Below are 21,701 nucleotides of genomic sequence, written 5' to 3' on the forward strand. Positions count from 1 at the left end.
TGAGCAAGGAAACATTTGTAAATAACGTTGTATTCATTGTATATTTTATTGTACAAACTTTACCACATGATGTCGTTTTCTCAGTATTGACCAAAACTTTGTATATTAGGATTAAGGTTTGTAAATATTAGCATAAGTATACCAAAAACTGACACACACTCAGTAATACCAAAGAATTCACAGTGCCGTGAAAATGAGACAATAGAAATGAAGTTTGAAAATAAAAGACCCCCAAACCTATCAATTGCAAGGTCGACTACTGTATCCTGTCAACCAAATAAAATTTTCTAGTGACAGTATACAGTAGGGGGCCAGTTGTAATGACACATTCCGACGCAGAGACATACAATACCTTAAAGGCTGCGCCAAAGATTAAATTGAGAGGCATGTAGGTTATAATCTTTGTAATGTTCACATTGGATTCTCTTTTGTTTCATACTCCAAGAAGGAGCTAAGGGACACTTTCGATTGTTGCCTCGTGGAGGATGGACGTAATTTTTGGTGTCTGCGGAAAGGCAGCCATATTGTTAGTAATTATGGTTTGTGCGACGAGCTGAGCAAGTTTTATTGTCTTGTGAATAAAAAAATAGTGAGAAGTATCGAAGTGTTACGAAAATTATTTAAAGCAACGTAGCATTGTATTCCTTGGTTTCCACCGTCTTTGTGAAGTGAACCGATGCCGACTTAGAAAGATACACACGATCAACAAAGAGAAGAGCTTCGATGGCGACTGATGAATTAATATTGTGGCAGAAGGACTAATTCTACATCTAAGGTGAGAACTCTGATTAAATCAACAATGACGTAGAATTCAAAATGTAATTAATCGGAATGGTAAATTATATTACAGGCATATTTCACGCAGCACTGTATTTGTCCGCATTCAAGCCGGTCAATACAATCCGTAAAAAAGCCTTTCAAAAATTCTAAAGTTAAAAAACACAATAAAAACGAAATGTTTTTTATTTATTTCGCCACAACCGTTAGCGAATTAATCTGCAACCGATCAGAAGTAGACCTCTACACTTCACGCCTCGTGAATGAATAGAGCTTTCCGAGCCCTCATCTATCCAAGTGCATGAAATTTCTCTAGATGCGCCCATGTCAAGGAGCTTAGCACTCCTTATCGATGTACAGTAACAGATTTCAAAGTGTTGTCTTGTAATAGCACATGGTTAAGAAGAACAAGAAATGAATGATTTTTATATATGATTGATCTCCAGACAGAAGAGTTCGGCGCATTTTTAATTAAATCAACCAAGCTATCAACTCTAAAATATTGTTCTAGAGTCTAGGATCGGTACCTGGAAGGTATTGGTAAGAAAGAACATAAACATACGCACTCGTATGGCTACAACGTTCTGCACTTAAAACGCGCTATAATGTTAGATCACATGTGTTTCCAACCTATCAGCCAAATGGAATATAGCACTGGAAATATTCCAATGTAAGAAATATATTTCAACCGCAGGACATACATCCTTCTTCCCGATATCTCTGCCATAAACTGTCTTACCGAACCGTAAAAACAAAAAACAAAATTACTTCCTTAAAACATTGACTCAGTGTGATACGAGTACAATACAGCTTTCTGGAGATGTATAGCGCCCACTGTTCACATCTAATCATGGTTCGGAAATTACACTATACATGCATCAGCCCTACATAAAATGATCGTTAGTAACGGCGAATACCTCTTACAAGGAAACAGATAAACGCATAGCAGCAGTGTGCAACATTCGAAAATTACAAGTTTATGTTGCTCGATTCATTCAGGTTCTTTGTGCTGGGAAATGGTTAGAACATTTGCGTATGTTGAGGGCAGGAAGGCTATCAGGTTAGGACCACTGGGAAGACTGCATCCGACGTTAACAGGTTCTGTTAAGGCAAGAATTTTCGTGCATACAAGTTGAGACATGAATAAAGCGAGCGTTAACTATTTATGGGACAATATATGCAAGGTCGACTAAGTTCTTATTGTTTTTACATAGTCACATGACATGAGTAAACGATTGAGAACATGGTTAGATGCGTTTGCGAAGGTTTGTAGCTACTCTGTCATCGATGGTAAAGACAAGTGCTGTCTGGAGGTGTCTCGCATATGGGGGCTGTGTCTTGAAGTTCTGTGACATCAGTATAACAGTGGCAGTATACCTGAAAATAGATGCAGCTTTCACCTGCCTCTGGCGGTGACTCGCGACTGTGACAGCGTGCGTGTCCCTGGTTGGTCGCACTGACATCGGTGCCTAAGTGAACATGTATTTGGATAGGAATTTCTTTGTAGTCAGGTATGAATGGGATGTCGCTGCCTCATGTCTGAGGGCATCTGCATGTAGTTTGACAGCTGATGGCAGCGTCACTTCGCTAGGGTTGCCGCTAACCTCCAGTGTGCTCTACTGGAGAGGGGGTGGCGGATGGTGTCTGCGTGTGTTGATTGTGTATCTGTTGCATTATTTTGTGAGCAGGTCTGTAAGCTGTGCTGTGCATTATTTGGACAGTTTATGAGTACTGAGGGTGTCTACACATTACTGTGTACATTATTTAGGAGGAGTCTGCATGTCTGTACTGAAATTATTTCGGTAAATTAGGAGTTGTTTGTGTGTCTGGAAAGTGTTATTTAGGAGTAGTTTACAGGTCTGTGGGCTGTGTGGGGTGATGCCAGGCATGTCAGAACATGTGTTTTGTATCAGTGTTCAAATATAGACCATTCCTAATTAATTTGTTAGAAAAGAAATAGAGTGCACGCCTTCCTTACTCTGCCCAGCAGCCCAGCGCAGGCTGAGTCATTTTCGCGCCATTTCTCCCCTACAGACCACCATCTTGTATTACGTCACAGGAGGGATGGCAGCACACTCTGTTGGCTGTAATGTGTGCTAGGTCAGATGGAGTCTAGATCTTGTGGTGGAGACATTGCTTGCAAAATAAAAATTTTTGTCCATCATAGACAGAGTCCTTTGCCCGCCATTTCCCCCACCATCTTGGATGACATCATGCGCTGTGCAAATTAGTACACGTTAGTGCACATTAGTGTACATTAGTAGACGTTAGCGTAGGTTAGCCCAACAAAGTAGGTTGGTAAGGGGACGTGGCGGTCGGTTGAGGATCGTGGTGGAGACTTTAACTATTTCCTTCCAAGCACAGGTGGGCGTGGCATTCACAAAAATTCATTCCAAGTCCACTGTAGCGTTCTCTGCTGCTGGCAATATGTACTAGGCCTTGTAGTAAACACAATGCATGCCGCCATCTTGAATAACGGTAGTTGCTTCATCAGATGAGGTCACAGACGACAGTGCCCTCTGCTGGTGGTAGTGTGCACTAAGTCAGTTGGAGTCTAGACCTCCTGGCGAACACACTGGATGGTGGTGCTGACTATAATTGTTTAAATAAAGACTGGTGCATTATTTTGATAGTTGACAATTAGCAAGCATGTTTGCAGAGTCTTTTAGATGGATTATTATTCTGACAATTTAGACATTGTTTGGGTCTCTGGATGTAAATGTATTGCATTATTTATGAGTGGTTTGCCTGTCTGTAAGCTGTGCAATGCTTTATTTTGTCGGTTTACAATTAGGAGGCAAGTGTGTAGAGCATTATACATGAGTTATTTGGGAGTAGTTTGCAGGTCTGTATGCTGTGTGGCATGTCAGAGCGTGTGTTCTGTATCACCGTGTAAATATACTCCATCCCTAAATAAATTGTTCGAAAATAAATAAAGTACACTTCTTCCTACCTCCAGCAGCCCAGTGCACTCTGATTCTATTTCCCACGAATCCCTAGGAAGAGGTGGCGATTGGGTGACTGAGGTTAGTCCAAACGTCCTTTTTTTTTGGAGCAATTTTCTTATATTGGTAGCAAAACCCCAAGTGACCTTTCTTTCCTGCCAAAATTCAAACTTGGCGCCAGTTCCTATGAAGAGGTGGCGGTCGGGTGACTTAGGTTAGTGGTGGTAGCCCAACTGTCCTATCTTCGTACGATTTTCTTAGGTTAGTATAGATAACTGTGGTGTGATGCATTATCCTGTTGGAATTTGAACTTCCTGCGTTTTTCTGGGGAAGAGCACTTTCTTGCCAAAATTAAAACTTCCTGTCCAAATCCGCACTCTTGAGTGACGTCATTCCCGCAATCTTGGATGACGTCATCGCCGTCATCTTGTATACATCTGGCTACAATCCCGAGTGGACTTGTACAAACTTTGTTCCAATACTTTGCTCCACTGTGCTGAAAACATGCATACAGATGTCTGTGAGTTCATCCTCATATGGATTAAACTGTGTTTGGTCTTAGCAATGAGCATCAGCAGTTTGGTGAAAAAATCATGTCACAATACAGGCACCAGATACTGTATTCCAAATGCCAGACTTGAGATTATGCAACAGCTCTTCATTGTACTAATGGGGATTTTCTGTCGTATAATGACGCATGTTCTGTAAGTTCATATATGGTAGGCGGGGGCAAAGGTGCACATGAGGCAAAGATCTGAATGTAGTGTTTTTCCTACTTGTGAGTGTAGTGTGGTAGCCCTGCATCTTCATGAAAGAGTTAGGTGTGTTGTGTCAATTGTTTGCGCTTTGAAGCTTTCGAGATATGAGGTGGGTCAGTCTTTTGAAACTTTAAATCTATGTTTTTATCACATAGTTGATGGCTAACTGTCTGCTTTAACAAAATTCTACTTTGTATGTAAGTGCATAACCTATATCACGCTTTAAGTTCAGTTGTTAATTTAACAAGTAGCTGATACCAGAAGTTCATAAATCAGTGCCATGGGGCAAAGATCCTACGAATTTCGAAGTAGCTGGGCTGGAAAAATGCCTGCATGCCTACCTTTCCCACAAAAAGTGTGTCTTTTTTTCTTTGGTTTAACTATTGAACACATAGGTTTGTAACGTATTAAATGGGCCTTAATTTGTATAGTTATATATAGTTATATAGTTCATAATCGGAGGGACACTTCATGGTATACAGTCACTGTAGAGAAACTTCTAAAGGGACATAGATTAATGTGTAACAGGTGGAAAACAAAGCATAGGGCTGTAGATAAAGAGACTCTGAATGAAATGCATTTGGCTATCAAGAGAGTAATGTGTGATGTCTTCAACGAATATTGTCAGATGATATTTTGCACAACGCCAAAGAAATTCTGGTCATATGTAAAGGCACCAAAGTTAGTGTCAAGTTCCTAGCCAATAAGGCAGGAACTGCGACTGAGGATAGCAAAATAAGAGCTGAAATGCTTAACTTGACTTTCAAATGCTCCTCTACAAAGGGAAGCCCAGGGGAACTGACCCAATTTAATCCTTGTACCACTGAAAATATGAATGAAATAAGTATTATTATTAGTGGTGTTGAAAAACAGCTGAAATCGTTAAAATTGAACAAAGCTCCAGGACCTGGTGGAATCCCTATCAGATTCTATATGAATTTGTGGCTGAATTAGACCCTCCTCTAACTAGAATCTGTCATGGATCCCTTCAACAAAAAAACAAGCCCATTCCTTGGAAAAAAGCGAAGGTCACACCTATCTACAAGATGCAGTACCACACCTATGCTTATTGTCAAATGTATGATCATATGGGGTATCAAATGAAATTTGTGACTGGAGTGAGGACTTTTTTGTAGGAAGGACACAGTACATTGTCTGGATGGAGAGTTAGAAGTAACTTCAGGTGTGCCCCAGGGAAGTGTGTTGGGACTCTTGCCATTCATGTTGTATATTAATAAGCTTGTAGACAATATTAATAGTAACATCAGACTTTCTTCAGATGATGCAGCTATCTATGATGAAGTACTCTCTGAAAGAAACTGCTTAAGTGCTGAGTCAGATCTTGATAACATTTAAGACTTGTGCAAAGATTGCCAACCTGCTTTAAATGTTCAGATATGTAAAATTGTGCACTGCACAAAATGACAAAAAAGATAGTATCTTATAACTATAATATCAGTGAGTCACTGCTGGAATCGGCCAACTCATAGAAATACCTGGGTGTAGCACTCTGTGGGGTTATGAAACAGAATGATCACATAGGCTCAGACATCAGTAAAGGAGGTGGTTTATTGGTAGAGTACTGGAAAAGTGCAATCAGTCTATGAAGGAGATTGCTTACAAAACACACATGTGACCAGTTCTAGATATAGCTCAAGTATGTGGGACCCATACCAAATAGGACTAACAGGTGGTATTGAATGTATACAGAGAAGGGCAGCACGAATGGTAACAGGTTTGTTTGATCCATAGGATAGTGTCACATAGATACTGAAGGGACCAAACTGGAGACTCTTGAAGACAGATGTTAACTATCCCATGTTCTTCTTCTTTTTTGTTCCTTTTCCCCCCTCCTACTTGCCCCACAACTTCCTGTCACTGCACCTGTTGGCAGTCTAGTCCTTGCACACTCCACCATACATTGTTCGTCCCTCTCCCACCCATACACTACTATTCCTATCCCACCCACTCCATGTGATGTTGCAATCCATCCCAAGATGCTGGAGTTGGTGGTCGTGTGTGCGAGAGGTGTGCTTGCTTGTGTGTGTATGTGTGTGTGTCTTTATTGATGAAGGCTGTGGCTGAAAGCTATATGTGAGTGTCTTTTAATCATGCCCATCTGCAACTTGGTGACTCTTCTTTATGATACATAGCAATCTATCTTTTCCTACATTGTTGACATTCCTACCAGGAGTTTCCATTGTTTGAGTTTACATAGTTAGAAAGAAACACTCACCAAGCAGGAAGTCAGAAATGTGGTCTATGATAATTTATTTAAGAACATGCATGAAGACCAGAGTACATTATGCAAGAGGTTACTCATCACGGAATATGAAGATTATACTATCATAAATAAAATAATCAATTATTTAACACAAATATTTAATACAAACAGCAAAAGATTTCCAGGTACGAAGATCATAAAAAGAAAAGAAAATCTCAGATGGAACAAAACAGCTATAAAAGAGAAGATGACATTTGGGAAAGCAGATTTTCTTGATGAATCTCAATGATAAAGTTTCCTTGGGTTATCAGCTGAGTCAAGGCGTCATTATGCAGCAACATTTTGACAAGTATTCTACTTTTCATATTCAGGCAAAGTGTCAGGTTCATGTCCAATGCATGTCTTTATAGCCACTGGACCACAGGCTCCTCTGCCTCGACTGCAACGGCTGCGCTTATCACATGCTTCTGGAAGTGGTATCACAGATGATGAAAGGGAGAGCCACAGATGGGGCTGGGGCGGGATGGGAGAACCTGCTGCATACTGAATGGCTGGAAGTCACATCCTGGCACTGCTTGTCTATTCCATCTGCTGCCTTTGATGAGGTCACATCATAGCACTCATGGCATATTCTTGCAACCTCCACATCCCATGTAGAGCTCAGTGGGATACTGTCATCCCGAGTGACGAGATTATCATGGACCCATACAACCACTGCCTCTTTGATGATCAAGTTCCAGAATCCATTTACCTGGCTCAGCACCTTGGTCTGCTCAAAGCAATTATTTGACCTTAGTTGAGGTTGTGCTCTACCTGCAGATTTGTCCATTTGACCATGGCAAACACTTCTCACATGTTCTGAGTGGAGCTGTGAAATACACCGTTGCATCTGGCAGTTGTCCTGTTTGTACCATTCACAACTGATGCTATAGACTTCAACTGTCCATAGTCCTAATCTGTCTTTCATTGAGAATGTTTCGAAATGCCAAACACTTTCTGTCTTCTTCTGGATAATCTTCTTTCTTCCTCTTGTTTGGCTGGAGAGCACATCTTATTTCTGTCTCTGAGTAGCTGTTCCTGCAAAAGGTTTCCCCAGGATGCCACAACTTAGTGGGTAAGAATCTCCTTTGTGCGTAAGTCTCATGCTCTGCACACCAAGGTGTTGAGCACAGATTTTCATTCTGTTGGATGGTGGCAGCTACTGGCATTTAGGTACAGGTCTGTGTGCAACTTTTTTCTGTAGACAGAATGTCCCATCTGTTTTCCTCTTTGTCAGGATACTGAGGATAGGTAGGCATCTATTTTCTTCTACATCCATAGTGAATTTTCTACTGTCATGTATGCTGTACTGAAGAAATCCTTGCAGGTTTTCTTCGCCATGACACACTGTGAATGTGACATCCACATAACAGTGCAACACCTCTGGTTTCAGGTGCATGGTTTCAAGAGTCATTTCTTCGAAGTGTTTAATATATTTTTTTGCAATGCCTGGTGCTTGGTGGTTTCCCATGGTGACTGTTGAAGTGTTGGTAGAACTTTCCACCATATTGGAAGTAGGCAGTAGTGAGCGCATGACAGAACAACTCCACAGTGTGTCAGTCAAGTGGCTCCCTTGTAATGACAAGGAGTCCTCTAGTGGTATCCACGTGAAAAGTGATGTGACATTGAAGCTGGCCATATCTCCCTTGTCCAGATACATTTCCTGAAGCACCTTCACAAACTCCATTGAGTTTTTGCTATGGTGTGACCCACGGGAGGCTTCAGTAGCTGTGCTAAGTGTTCAGCTATCCCATATGTTGGTGAGTTTATTGTGTCCAATATTGGACCTATACTTGAGTATTGTTCATCAGTGTGGGATCCGTACCAGATCGGTCTGACGGAGGAGATAGAGAAGATCCAAAGAAGAGCAGCGCGTTTCGTCACAGGGTTATTTGGTAACCGTGATAGCGTTACGGAGATGTTTAATAAACTCAAGTGGCAGACTCTGCAAGAGAGGCGCTCTGCATCGCGGTGTAGCTTGCTCGCCAGGTTTCGAGAGGGTGCGTTTCTGGATGAGGTATCGAATATATTGCTTCCCCCTACTTATACCTCCCGAGGAGATCACGAATGTAAAATTAGAGAGATTAGAGCGCGCACGGAGGCTTTCAGAAAGTCGTTCTTCCCGCGAACCATACGCGACTGGAACAGGAAAGGGAGGTAATGACAGTGGTACGTCAAGTACCCTCCGCCACACACCGTTCGGTGGCTTGCAGAGTATAAATGTAGAAATGTAGATGTAGATAGTGGAACTCCCTTCTTGTAGGTCTTTAGGAAATCATACAGCCATGGTGGCTTTAAAAGGCCATACAGCTGTGGTGGTATCGATGCTCGTGGGTACAACTTACTGACCATATCCAGAGTTTTTTAGGAGTGAAATGGTCTTCCTTGTCACCATTGGCATAGGATCGTTTTCTAGTTGCTTGTAGGCTACGTCTTGTAATAGCACATCAATCCTCTTGCAGTAGTCAACTGATCATAACAGTACTGTTGCATTGCCTTTACCAACTGCTAGGATGACTGTTCTTCATCTTCTCAGTCATGCATCATCCTGTGTTCTGCTGCAGAGATGTTTGTTTTCTGCACTTTGGGTTTGTCAAGAATCCTGCACCTCTCCTCACTTCTTCGCCGGTATTTGAAGGAAGTCCCCAAATGGCTAGCTCAATGCTGCCGATGATTATTTCTCGTTTAGGTAGAATGTTATGCACCAGTGCAAAATTAGTCCTTTTCACCCTGAGATTTTGTTGCCTGAACTAATTCCTTTCCAGTCAAATTGATGATGGAATTTGAGCCCTTAGTGGCAGTGTTCTGCATATGAACCCATGGAAGTTGGTGGAACTTGATGCATTGCTTCAAGGTTCCTTTGTGCTTGCAGATTTAACCAAATGCAAAGTTACTATCCATCCTCCACATATGCAGGATGAGAGACTGGATGTCAGTTGCAGGGGGCAGGTGAGAAGAGTACACCTGATTTTGTCTAGTTCAAGCATCATGGTGTGGGTATGTTCCCACACCAGGGCTTAATTAGAACACTGTAGAATATGTTATGTCCTCATTGTGTTGATCAGGTGCAGATGTAAGCAAACTGCAGCATCATGTCCTCGTCCTGACATCACTGTAAGAAAGCCAATTTGCTAAGGAGACTTGCTTTCTGGAGTCAAAAGTTTCAGCAGCTTCTTCAAGCTGTGCTGGATCTCTTCCCCACAGAGGTGTGATATTTGGGAATCCAGGCTTTCTCAGATTATCAGTTGAGTCACAGCATCATTCTGAAGCATTCATGACAACATAAAGCTCACTATAGAGATGGAAGAAAATGGATGCCTATCTTTCATTGATATCCTGATGAAGAAGAAAACTGACTTTACAATGGAACATCCTTTTCAGGAAATGAATGCAGATGGACCTGTACCTAAACCCCACTAGCTGCCATGATCTAGCACAACAGAAATCTGTGTTTACCACCTTAGGACAAAGTGCACGAGGCATATGTGACAAAGATGGTCTACCCACTGAGTTACAACATCTGTGGGAAATCTTTTGGAGACACAGGTAAGATGCGCTCTCCAGCTCATAAGAAGAAGAAGAAGAAAGAAAGAAGACGCAAAGCATCTGGTGTTCCTTCTGAATGCTGGACCATCCATGCCCAAGACTGCCAGGATTTTGGAGAAAAGACACATCAGAAAAATTTTCTGATCACTGGCTAAAATCAAACATATGCTTGGCTCAATAAAAGGCAAATTAGCACTACAGACTCCTCAATAAAAGACAAATTAGCACTACAGACTCCTGGAGTCCATAGCATCAGTTGCGAATGTGGTTAACAATACATTGGCCAGATGCAATGGTGTATTTTGCAGCACAACTCAGAACATGTGAGATGTGTTTGTCTTGGACAAACAGGCAGATCTCCAGTCGCAATCTTGTCAACTGGGATAGCAGTTTCCAACTGAGATCTGCAGGGATGTGGAAGGTGCAAGAATGCACCAGAGTGCTCTCATGTTAAGGCAATGAAGGCAGCAAATGGAACAGATGGACAGCGCCAGAATGCAATGGAGGGACCCTGCAGCATACCACGAGGTCTCCCCCCCCCCCCCCCCCCCCCGCACTACTGTCCAGGATTCTCCCCACTATTGTCAATAACAACCATTCCAGACATGTGCAATTGGCACAGCTGTTGGAGACAAGGCAGGGCAGCTTGTGGTCCAGCAGCTATAAAGACACACAGTGGACATGAACCTGACACTTCGCCTGCAGATGACACATAGGAAACTTGTCAAAACGTTACTGCAGAACAATGCTCATCAATAGAAGGTGATACAAATATGAGAATTTGCTGAATGAAACAAAACTATTAATAAATATCTTTGAGAAGATTTAAGTATGGTAAAGCAAGCAATAAAACTTTTAAAGCAAAACTAAAACTTATGGTGAAGGAAACAACAGAAAATAACAAAACTTAAAGAAAGCAAAATAATTTAAAATAGCAGATGGTGCAGTATCTCACAACAAAGACAAAACATATAGAAATTCCAAGATTTCTTTAAATATCTGAATAGTTCAAGAGATAAATCACACATATAGTTAGTCAATAATGAAAATAATGACATTCAGAACAAATACCAAATTAGTTATATAAAACCATTTGAGGTATGAAGAAAGGGATAATGTCACATATAATGATGTTTCAATACAAATTTAGGCAAAGTAATATAAAATGAGCTTGCAAAATATTTTACAGGCTGTTTGTAAAGAAAGACAATTCCTCAAAACTGGAACAATGCTGCAATTTCCTGCTCCAAATAAAAGTAGAAGATACCCATAAAAAACTATCGATCTATCATTTCAACCTCTGTAACATACAGTTAGTAAAATTATCACTACCTATTCAGAGAATACATTGGATTTTAATCTGGAAAAAAAATCTTGCCTTAGAAGGGGATACAGTAAAATGTACTATTAGCAAGAGCTAAAGCAGAGCAATAGTTATGAATTATCATGTAGCTTGTGACTAATTGATTTTTATGAAGTTTTTGATTAATTTTCAACTACATTTGCAGTAGTAGGCCTGGGGAAAACCATGATTCAAATTATGTTAGTATATTCAAGAATATATAAACCGATGCTGCATCAGCCAACAGACTTCATCAAGATACAGAAAAATTCAAAATTTAAAGCAAGGAGATTCCTATCACAGAAATGATTCTCATCATTTCAAGAGGAAGTGTTCATTTACAGGGTGATAGTGACGGGGCCAAATATTTCATGAAATAAGCATCAAACGAAAAAACTAAAAAGCACGAAACTCATCTAGCTTGAAGGGGGAAACCAGATGGCACTATGGTTGGCCCGCTAGATGGCGCTGCCATAGGTCAAACGGATATCAACTGTGTTTTTTAAAATAGGAACCCCCATTTTTTATTACATATTCATGTAGTACATAAAGAAATATGAATGTTTTAGTTGGACCACTTTTTTCACTTTGTGATAGATGGCACTGTAATAGTCACAAACATATAAGTATGTGGTATCACGTAACATCCCACCAGTGGGACGGTATTTGCTTTGTTATACATTACCCATGTTAAAATGGACTGTTTACCCATTGCAGAAAAGGTCGATATCGTATCGATGTATGGCTATTGTGATCAAAATGCCCAACAGGCGTGTGCTATATATGCTGCTCGGTATCCTGGATGACATCATCCAAGTGTCTGGACCGTTTGCCGGATAGTTACGTTATTTAAGGAAACAGGAAGCGTTCAGCCACATGTGAAACGTCAACAATGACCTGCAACAAATGATGATACCCATGTAGTTGTTTTAGCTGCTGTCATGGCTAATCCGCACATCAGCAGCAGACAAATTTTGCGAGAATCGGGAATCTCAAAAACGTTGCTGTTGAGAATGCTACATCAACATCGTTTGCACCCGTACCATATTTCTATGCACCAGGAATTGCATGGTGATGACTTTGAACATCATGTACAGTTCTGCCACTGGGCACAAGAGAAATTATGGGTCAATGACAGAATTTTTGCACGCGTTCTATTTAGCGACGAAGCGTCATTCACCAACAACAGTAACGTAAACCGGCATAATATGCGCTATTGGGCAACGGAAAATCCACAATGGCTGCGACAAGTGGAACATCAGTGACCTTGGCGGGTTAATGTATGGTGCAGCATTATGAGAGGAAGGATAATTGTCCCCCATTTAATTGATGGCAATCTAAATGGTGCAACGTATGCTGATATCCTATGTAATGTTCTACCGATGTTACTACAAGATGTTTCACTGCATGACAGAATGGCGATGTACTTCCAACATGATGGATGTTTGGCACAAATATCATGTGCAGTTGAAGCGGTATTGAATAGCATATTTCATGACAGGTGGATTGGTCGTTGAAGCACCATACCATGGCCCACACATTCACCGGATCTGACGTCCCCGGATTTCTTTCTGTGGGGAAAGTTGAAAGATATTTGCCGTCGTGATCCATCGACAATGCCTGACAACATGCGTCAGCGCATTGTCAATGCATGTGCGAACATTACGGAAGGCGAACTACTCGCTGTTGAGAGGAATGTCGTTACACAAATTGCCAAATGCATTGGGGTTCACGGACATCATTTTGAGCATTTATTGCATTGATGTGGTATTTACTGGTAATCACGCTGTAACAGCATGCGTTCTCAGAAATTATAAGTTCACAAAGGTACATGTATCACATTGGAACAACTGAAATAAAATGTTCAAATGTACCTACTTTCTGTATTTTAATTTAAAAAACCTACCTGTTACCAACTGTTCGTCTAAAATTGTGAGCCATGTTTGTGACTATTACAGTGCCATCTATCACAAAGCGAAAAAAGTGGTCCAACTAAAACATTCATATTTCTTTATGTACCACATGAACATGTAATAAAAAATGGGGGTTTCTATTTTAAAAAATGCAGTTGATATCTGTTTGACCTATGGCAGCACCATCTAGTGGGCCAATCATAGCCAATCAGTGTGAACTGGTTTCCTGCTTCAAGCTAGACAAATTTCATTATTTGTAGTTTTTTCGTTTGACGCTTATTTCATGAGATATTTGGCCCGGTCACGATCAATGGACCACCCTGTATATATAACTTCTGGACCCTCTTTAGTCTGCCAATAATGTGGTAACATCTATGTATCATATAGATAAACTTTAACACTTAGAGGAAGAACTTAATGGGAAAAACGTGAAAGTAGGGTAGAAAATGGGTTATAATCACACTAAAATTGTGGTATCATCTAAAGAACAAGGTGCCATGGCAAGGACGGTACCTTGTGATGGACCCACAAGCACAGTTGCTGCCAGATGCAATGATGAATGGTGTAGACACGCCCTCAAGAGTTTCAATATACCATTGCTGGTGAAGACTTATGTCAGAGCAGAGTCCCACTCAGCCTGTAAAGGGACATCCTCCTCTAGCATTATTTTCCCTCAACAGAAATAGTTGTCATCAAAAATATTTTTGAATTTTGAATAGGTTAATATTATCTCAGCTGTTTTTCTAAAAGAATTTTATACGATTTTGTACACAATGTATTACATTTGAGGCTAAAATCTGTAAAAAGAAATTACTTCATTTTCTTTGTTACAATTGGTATGTATTAGCTCTGAATGTACAGTGAAATAATTTTCTTATAGAAACATCTGGAATTATGGAATATTTGGCACACTTAAAATTCTATTATTAATTACACAATTTAGTACCATTTATTGTATTTATTTCTGGATTCATTTATAAAATAATAATATAAATTAATAGATATTCATTTGTCAAGAGAATTTGTACACCCCTTGGAATATTGGTTGTACCACAGAGTGAAGCAGTAGTGGGAATGCCTCTGATGTGATCGGACATGTGTTTGTAATTTGGAATAACAATGTAATTTTGATTTGTTAATGTGAAAATTCAAAAGACAGTTTGATATAGAAAAATGTGAGAGAATAAAATATTCGTGAAAACAAAAAATTCAGTGCAGGCTTACTTCAAATTTATAATGTCAATTGGAACCATGAGAACCTATAATGCCAAAAAATTTCAGCTTCAAGAATCAGCCCCTAGACGTGAAGAACTGGAGCCAACTATGAGAAAAGAAGGGAAGTAAAAAGCTTACTGTGAATCTTACTTCCCTCAAAACTTATTAAAAGAGTTAACAATAAAGACAGCGACAATCAACAAACGATGCGAGGGAGGGGTAGATTACAAGTGGTGGCATTATCCCGTCCGGGATCAATTGACTAACAATGAAGTTGTGTCTGTTGCACAAGAAGGGAGAGTGATTTGTGTCATTTGCAGTTTATGTATGAACAGATTTCTGATCATGTGAAGAAAGAAGACTGAAGGTTGCCCACCAAAGTAAATATTATCAACAGTGATGGTATACTATCAACAATGACGGACCAGATTGAATGAAAGAGGCCTTTACAACTATAACCATGGACATTAAAAAATAAAGATAAGAACAAACTATTTGTGAGGTTAATTTGTTTGTGGACTCGTGTGCTTGTTAACAAATGAACAGAGATGAGGGTACGAGTAAAAGCTGTAGAATCCAATCAGGACATGATTGAGCTGAGTGAAATCATAGTCAGCAAAGAAACAGTAAAAACTGATATTTTACAGTTAATTTTGGCAAAACTAGAGGTAATGAAGACAGATAACAATAGCAAATTTAGTGCAGTTAATGATCAGTTGACTGAAAAATTTACTTCACTACAAGGACAATTAAATGACCTGAAAACTGAAAACAATAGTAAAATGGGCAGATTGCAAGACCAAATGGACCAACTTAGTAATCAGGTTTCAGAGCTAAAAAGCAGGTTGTTAGAAAGGTTAAAAAGTATGAATGAAAAAATTGATGTTTTAGAAAATAAATTTATTGTTTTGGAAAATGAGTTCATAGTTGAGTCAGCAAGACAGTTGAAGAATGTTAATGACATCAGAGATGAACAGAAGGCCCTAGCAAAAAAAAAAAAAAAAAAAAAAAAAAAAAAAAAAAAAAAAAAAAAAAAAAAAAAAAAAAAATATGGAACAAAACATCACCAGTTTAGACTAGAAAATTTTAAACATTGAAAACATATGCAAACTAATGTAACTGTTTGAGATGAAAAAATTTCAGCATTTCAAGAAATTCAAGAGAACCAAAGTCTATGCGCAAACAGTGGTATTGCATGGTCCAACACTTCTATCAAAAGTTTTCCATCAGACAATTTACATCCAGTGAATTTTCTGCACCACTGTATAGATAGTTTTGTGTCAGGCATGAATGACAATCAAAAAATTAAATTTGTTAAAAGATGTCTTGAAGGTGAAGCACTATCATGGGTAAATTTAAATTTAAGTCAGTGGGAAACATATCAAAGTTTTGAGAAAAGTTTTTTAAATAAATAAAGCTGAGCATGGGAGAATTAAAAGTGAATTTTTGAATGGTTCTAATTATAGGAATAGGGATGATACTTTTGAAAGAGTTTTGTAAGAACTAACTTAAAAAATTAACACACCTTAACAAACCATTTGACAAAATTACATTGATTAATTCACTAAATAGGAGATTACCAGAAAAAATGAATTGGGATTTAGTACACGGACCTGACAATTGTCTTGAACAATTTTTACTGTAAGTTGACAGGCTGGATAGGGCAGTAGAAAGAAGTGTGTACCATAATAATCGTAATTATAGAAATCACAATGGGAATAATTACTGAAACAAAGATAATGGTAACTTCTATCAGGATCAAAATGTTAATAGAGGCATAAATTTTTAAAATCAGCAGCATGGGAAAAATGGGGATAACCATGGGCATTTTAATATAAGAAACAATCATAGAAGTAACTACTCGGGAAATGGCAGTTTGCCTCAATGAAGGTCCACAGTTTTGGGATAAGGAAACACAACAAGCACAGGATCCCTAAGTTACACTTGCAATTAGAGGATAATAACAGTGTTAGTGATATGGCACAGGTATCTGAAACTGAGCAGAAAGAATAACAGACTTCTCACTTGTGTTTTGATCAAAAGTTTTTGGGTACTATGTTTAATTATGGTGATGTAGGAGCTAGTCACAAACCAGAACGTGAGAGTAGTGAAACTTTTAATGTAGTATATACTAATGATTTCTTTTTTGGTCAGAAAACTGTGTTATTGATGTATATTTTTGATGTAGATGTGAATGAGAGCTGTGAAATAACTGAGGTTTGTAAGTCTGAGACTTGTAGCTTATTGCAAATGAATGTAGATGAGGTAAGTGCCTTTGATGGAGATGAGACTTGTTTAGTTAGTAATGTTGTTGATGAGGTAATTTTGAAGGAATATGATGATGATGAGTATCAAGTATTTGTTGAGTTTAATAATAATGAAGTTTCAGAGTTTTTTGTGAATGACATTGACAATCATTAATGTCATGCAAAGTAATGATCCAAACAGTAAAGGTGAGTTATCTGTAGGCCCGATACGGGTAGCCTCATTTGTGGTATATCTGAAAAAATTTAGAGACAAGATTAAGTACAGTAAGAATTTTGTGGAAATGCCCATTGTAGGTGAAAAAGATAAGAGGAACTACTGGCAACCAAAGCAAATTGGTAAAATGTCAATTACTGTTAACTTTTAGTATAGAAGACAGGAACTTTGAACATGGATGCATAATGATCCCTAGTCTGGAAGGAAATATACACTATGTTTTCAGATTCATACGACTGTATACTTGTGTTTTGTTTTTCAGGAATATAGTATGTAAGATGATGTGATTTCTTAAGTTCTATCTTATCTATTGACTGATTTTAAATCTATGACACACTGTGTTTGGAGGTTCACACAACAATATATATATGCTTTGTAATAGATTTGTGCTTTATCATCTTATTAGTGTAGTTATTTCATTACATTTAGTTCTCTTTATTAAAGTTTCATATGTGAACACTTTTTAATCCTATCCGACATAAATCCTATATACTTGCTTTTGGAATATAAATAGGCAGAGCATATGCCATGTGATGTGAGGGAGGAACTGAACAGCATACTTAGTGCACAAAACAATGTTTTTAGTTTGATATGAATGCTAGATGGAAGAAACCCTGTCCGTTGGACCGTGTGATCAGAAATCTAGGAAGGAAACTGAGAGATGTGGGTAGATCCACTTCCCACATTGCCTTATGGCTGTATCCTGCTGGTCCAGTCAACTTACAACAGTTCATGGGTGCTTGGTATTGTACTCAAACGTCTGTCAATTACATCAGTGTTGTAACTGATATTTGTAAATTGTTAGCTAAGAAATTATCCTATATGAAGAACTCATGGAACTATCTGTTTAAGAAAACAGGTACTGGCAAAGACAGTGTCATTTTACATTAATGTATGTTTTTTCAAGTAGGGGGTTTAAATTCCCAATACATTATGTAGCTTTAAATCAGTATGCATTTTCTATCAATTGTAAATGAATATTCTAGGCCACCATGTACATAGATTAGTTTATATGAACAATTAGTAAATAGTGTGGAAGACATTTACGAGTATAGACAGTACAGCAAGATGTATACATGTCTGAGTTCATACACTGATCTTGGTCCTCAAGCTACTCGACTACATCATCATTCAAAGCTATTTTTGACTCTGATTACCTATATTTATCCCGAGTACTGCAATATTGTATCTGACTGGAACATGAGTTGTGGAGATACTCATGCTTAACTCTTGTTTTGGGTACTCCTAGTCATCGCAACTGTGTGGGTGTATTCAAGGAGAGTGTGTGACAATTGATTGAGGGTAGATGTGTCCAAAAATTACTCCTTACATATGACTGAATTTATTGATATGATTATGAACTTTATTCATTTTGTTGTGTCAAAACATCTTTGCTGGTCTGTACCCAGAGCGGTTTGGATTTATGGGTTGGTCCCCACATCGTAAGCCCAGGCCCTGATATCTTTCCATTATTTTGTCCTTTCATGAGTCAACATATCCTAAAATACTTCTGGTCTATGTGGCTGATTGATTTTTTGTTATATTCCCACTCATGATTGAGTATATTCTTCTGGTCTGTACCTGTTGTTGTGAGTTTTTTGAGACAGCTGACTTGTCATACATTTAGGCTCTGAATTTTTTTCTCTTCTCTTTTGAAGATTTTGAAGGTGTGACTTTATAGATATAAACTTGCAATTTGTAATTCTAGTAATTTACCTTGCCTCTGCACTTATTTCTATAGTTCAGTGTTGTAATGTAGTTGTTTTGACTTTATATCATTTGTCTTGTGACAGAATGTTTCAAAGATTTGAAAATCTGAAGATTTGAAAATCTGAATGCAATGTTCTGATATACACCATGTGATCAAAAGTATCTGGACACCTGGCTGAAAGTGACTTACAAGTTCGTGGCACCCTCCATTGGTAATGATAGAATTCAATATGGAATTTGTAGCTTCCACTCTCGCAGGTATACATTCAATCAGGTGCTGGAAGGTTTCTTGGGGAATGGCAGCCCATTCTTCATGGAGTGCTGCACTGAGGAGAGGTATCGATGTCAGTCGGTGAGGCCTGGCACAAAGTAGGCTTTCCAAAACATCCCAAACATGTTCTATAGGATTCAGGTCAGGCCTCTGTGCAGGCCAGTCCATTACAGGGATGTTATTGTAGTGCAACCACTCCGCCACATGCCATGCATTATGAACAGGTGCTCGATTGTGTTGAAAGATGCAGTTGCCATCCCCAAATTGCTCTTTAATAGTGGAAAGCAAAAGTGCTTAAAACATCAATGTAGGCCTGTACTGTGATAGTGCCATGCAAACAACAAGGGGTGTAAGCCCCCTCCATGAAAACCATGACCACACCATAACACCACCACCTCAGAATTTTACTGTTGGCACTACAAACGCTGGCAGATGACGTTCACTGGGCATTTGCCGTACCCACACCCATCAGATCACCACAATGTGTACCGTGATTCGTCACTCCACACAAGGTTTTTCCATGGTTCAATCGTCCATTGCTTACACTCCTTACACCAAGCATGGCGTCGTTTGGCGTTTACCAGCGTGATGTGTGGCTTATGAGCAGGAGCTCGACCGTGAAATCCTTGTTTACTCACCTCCCACCCAACTGTCAGAGTACTTGCAGAGGATCCTGTTGCAGTTTCGAATTCATGTGTGAAGTTCTGGATAGATGTCTGCCTATTACGCACAACGACCTACATGTCCCCTCATGTTTCCAATTCACTAACACATTGGAAATAGTGGACATAGGGATGTTTTAGGAGTATGGAAATCTCGTGTACAGGTGTATAACACAATTGACACCCAATCACCTGACCATGTTCGAAGTCCGTGAGGTCTGCGGAGCGCCTCATTCTGCTCCCTCACGATGTCTAATGTCTACTGAGGTCTCTGATATGGAGTACCTGGCAGTAGGTTGGAGCACAATGCATCTAATATGAAAAATGCATGTTTTTGGGGGTGTCCAGATACTTTTGATCACATAGTGTATTTATAGATTATGAATTGTACAGCAGATATTTTTCTTATGTTTCCTGTAATGTGTTATGTATCAGATACTTCTATACACCTGTATTCCATCTTTTGGCACCATTCTGTACACTGTTTGTCAAACCTTATATATGTCAAAAAATATTGTAAACACTTTGTTTCCAAATTTTGTAGGGGTTGGGGGGGGGGGGGGGGGGGGTGTTCGGATAGGGACACCCTCCTCTAGCATTAATTTTCCTCAACAGAAGTAGTTGATACCAAAAATATTTTAGAACTTTGAATAGGTTAATATTATCTCAGTTGTTTTTCTAAAAGAATTTCATATGATTTTGTACATGATGTATTTGAGGCTAAAATCTGTGAAAAGAAATTACTTCATTTTCTTTGTTACAATCGATATGTTCTAACTCTGAAAGTACAGTTGAAATTATTTTCTTTTAGAAACATTTGAAATAATGCAATATTTTGCACACTTAAAATTTCTATTATTAATTATTCAATTTAGTACTGTTTATTATGTTTATTTCGGGATTCATTTGTAAAATAATAATAGAAATTAATAGAAATTCATTTGTCAAGAGAATTTATAATCCCTTTCAAATATTGGCAATACCGCAGAGTAAAGTAGTAGTCAGCATGCATCTGATGTGAACAGAAGTGTTTTTGTAATTTGGAATAACAATGTAATTTTGGCTTTGTTAATGTGAAAATTCAAAAGACAGAGTGATATAGAAAAATGTGAGAGTAAAATATTTGTGAAAACAAAAAATACAGTGCAGGCTTACTTCAAATTTTTTATTCCAATTGCAACCATGAGAACCTATAATGTCAAAAATTTCAGCTTCAATAATGAGCCCCTAGACTTGAAGAACTGGAGCGAACTACAAGAAAAGAAGATAAGTAAAAAGAGTATTGTAAATCTTACTCCTCTCAGAACTTATTAAAAGAGTTAATGATAAAGACAGCGACAATCAACAAACGATGTGAGGACGGGGTAGATTACAAGCCCACTCTGCAGTTATTGCTAAAGATGTAGCATCATCTCACTATATGGTCAACAATGTGAGAGTTGTATCTGACAGAACTGCAGCAAAGTTTATAGACTACTGAAGTTTGAGAGGATAGACTACTATCTTGAACCATATCAAGTAATATGTTACTGTTCAGTGCCAGTATCAAAAATACATGACATTCCTATGGCAGTGGATTGTTTCAAAATTAGGTATTTCATCTTGTTCAAGTTATAATAAAGTGATCTAATATATGTTATAGTATCAACTTGGCCTCCCCCAGTAATAATCTATGGACCGACCAATGTGCCAATGATTGTTATTTTGTCCAGCGCGCGCACACACACACACACACACACACACACACACACACACACACACACACAAAAATACAGAGTGTATGCCAAAAAGACTAACAGTACACATTAACTATAAAGC

The sequence above is a fragment of the Schistocerca americana genome, chromosome 2 (genome assembly GCF_021461395.2).
Source record: "Schistocerca americana isolate TAMUIC-IGC-003095 chromosome 2, iqSchAmer2.1, whole genome shotgun sequence".
Taxonomy (NCBI): domain Eukaryota; kingdom Metazoa; phylum Arthropoda; class Insecta; order Orthoptera; family Acrididae; genus Schistocerca; species Schistocerca americana.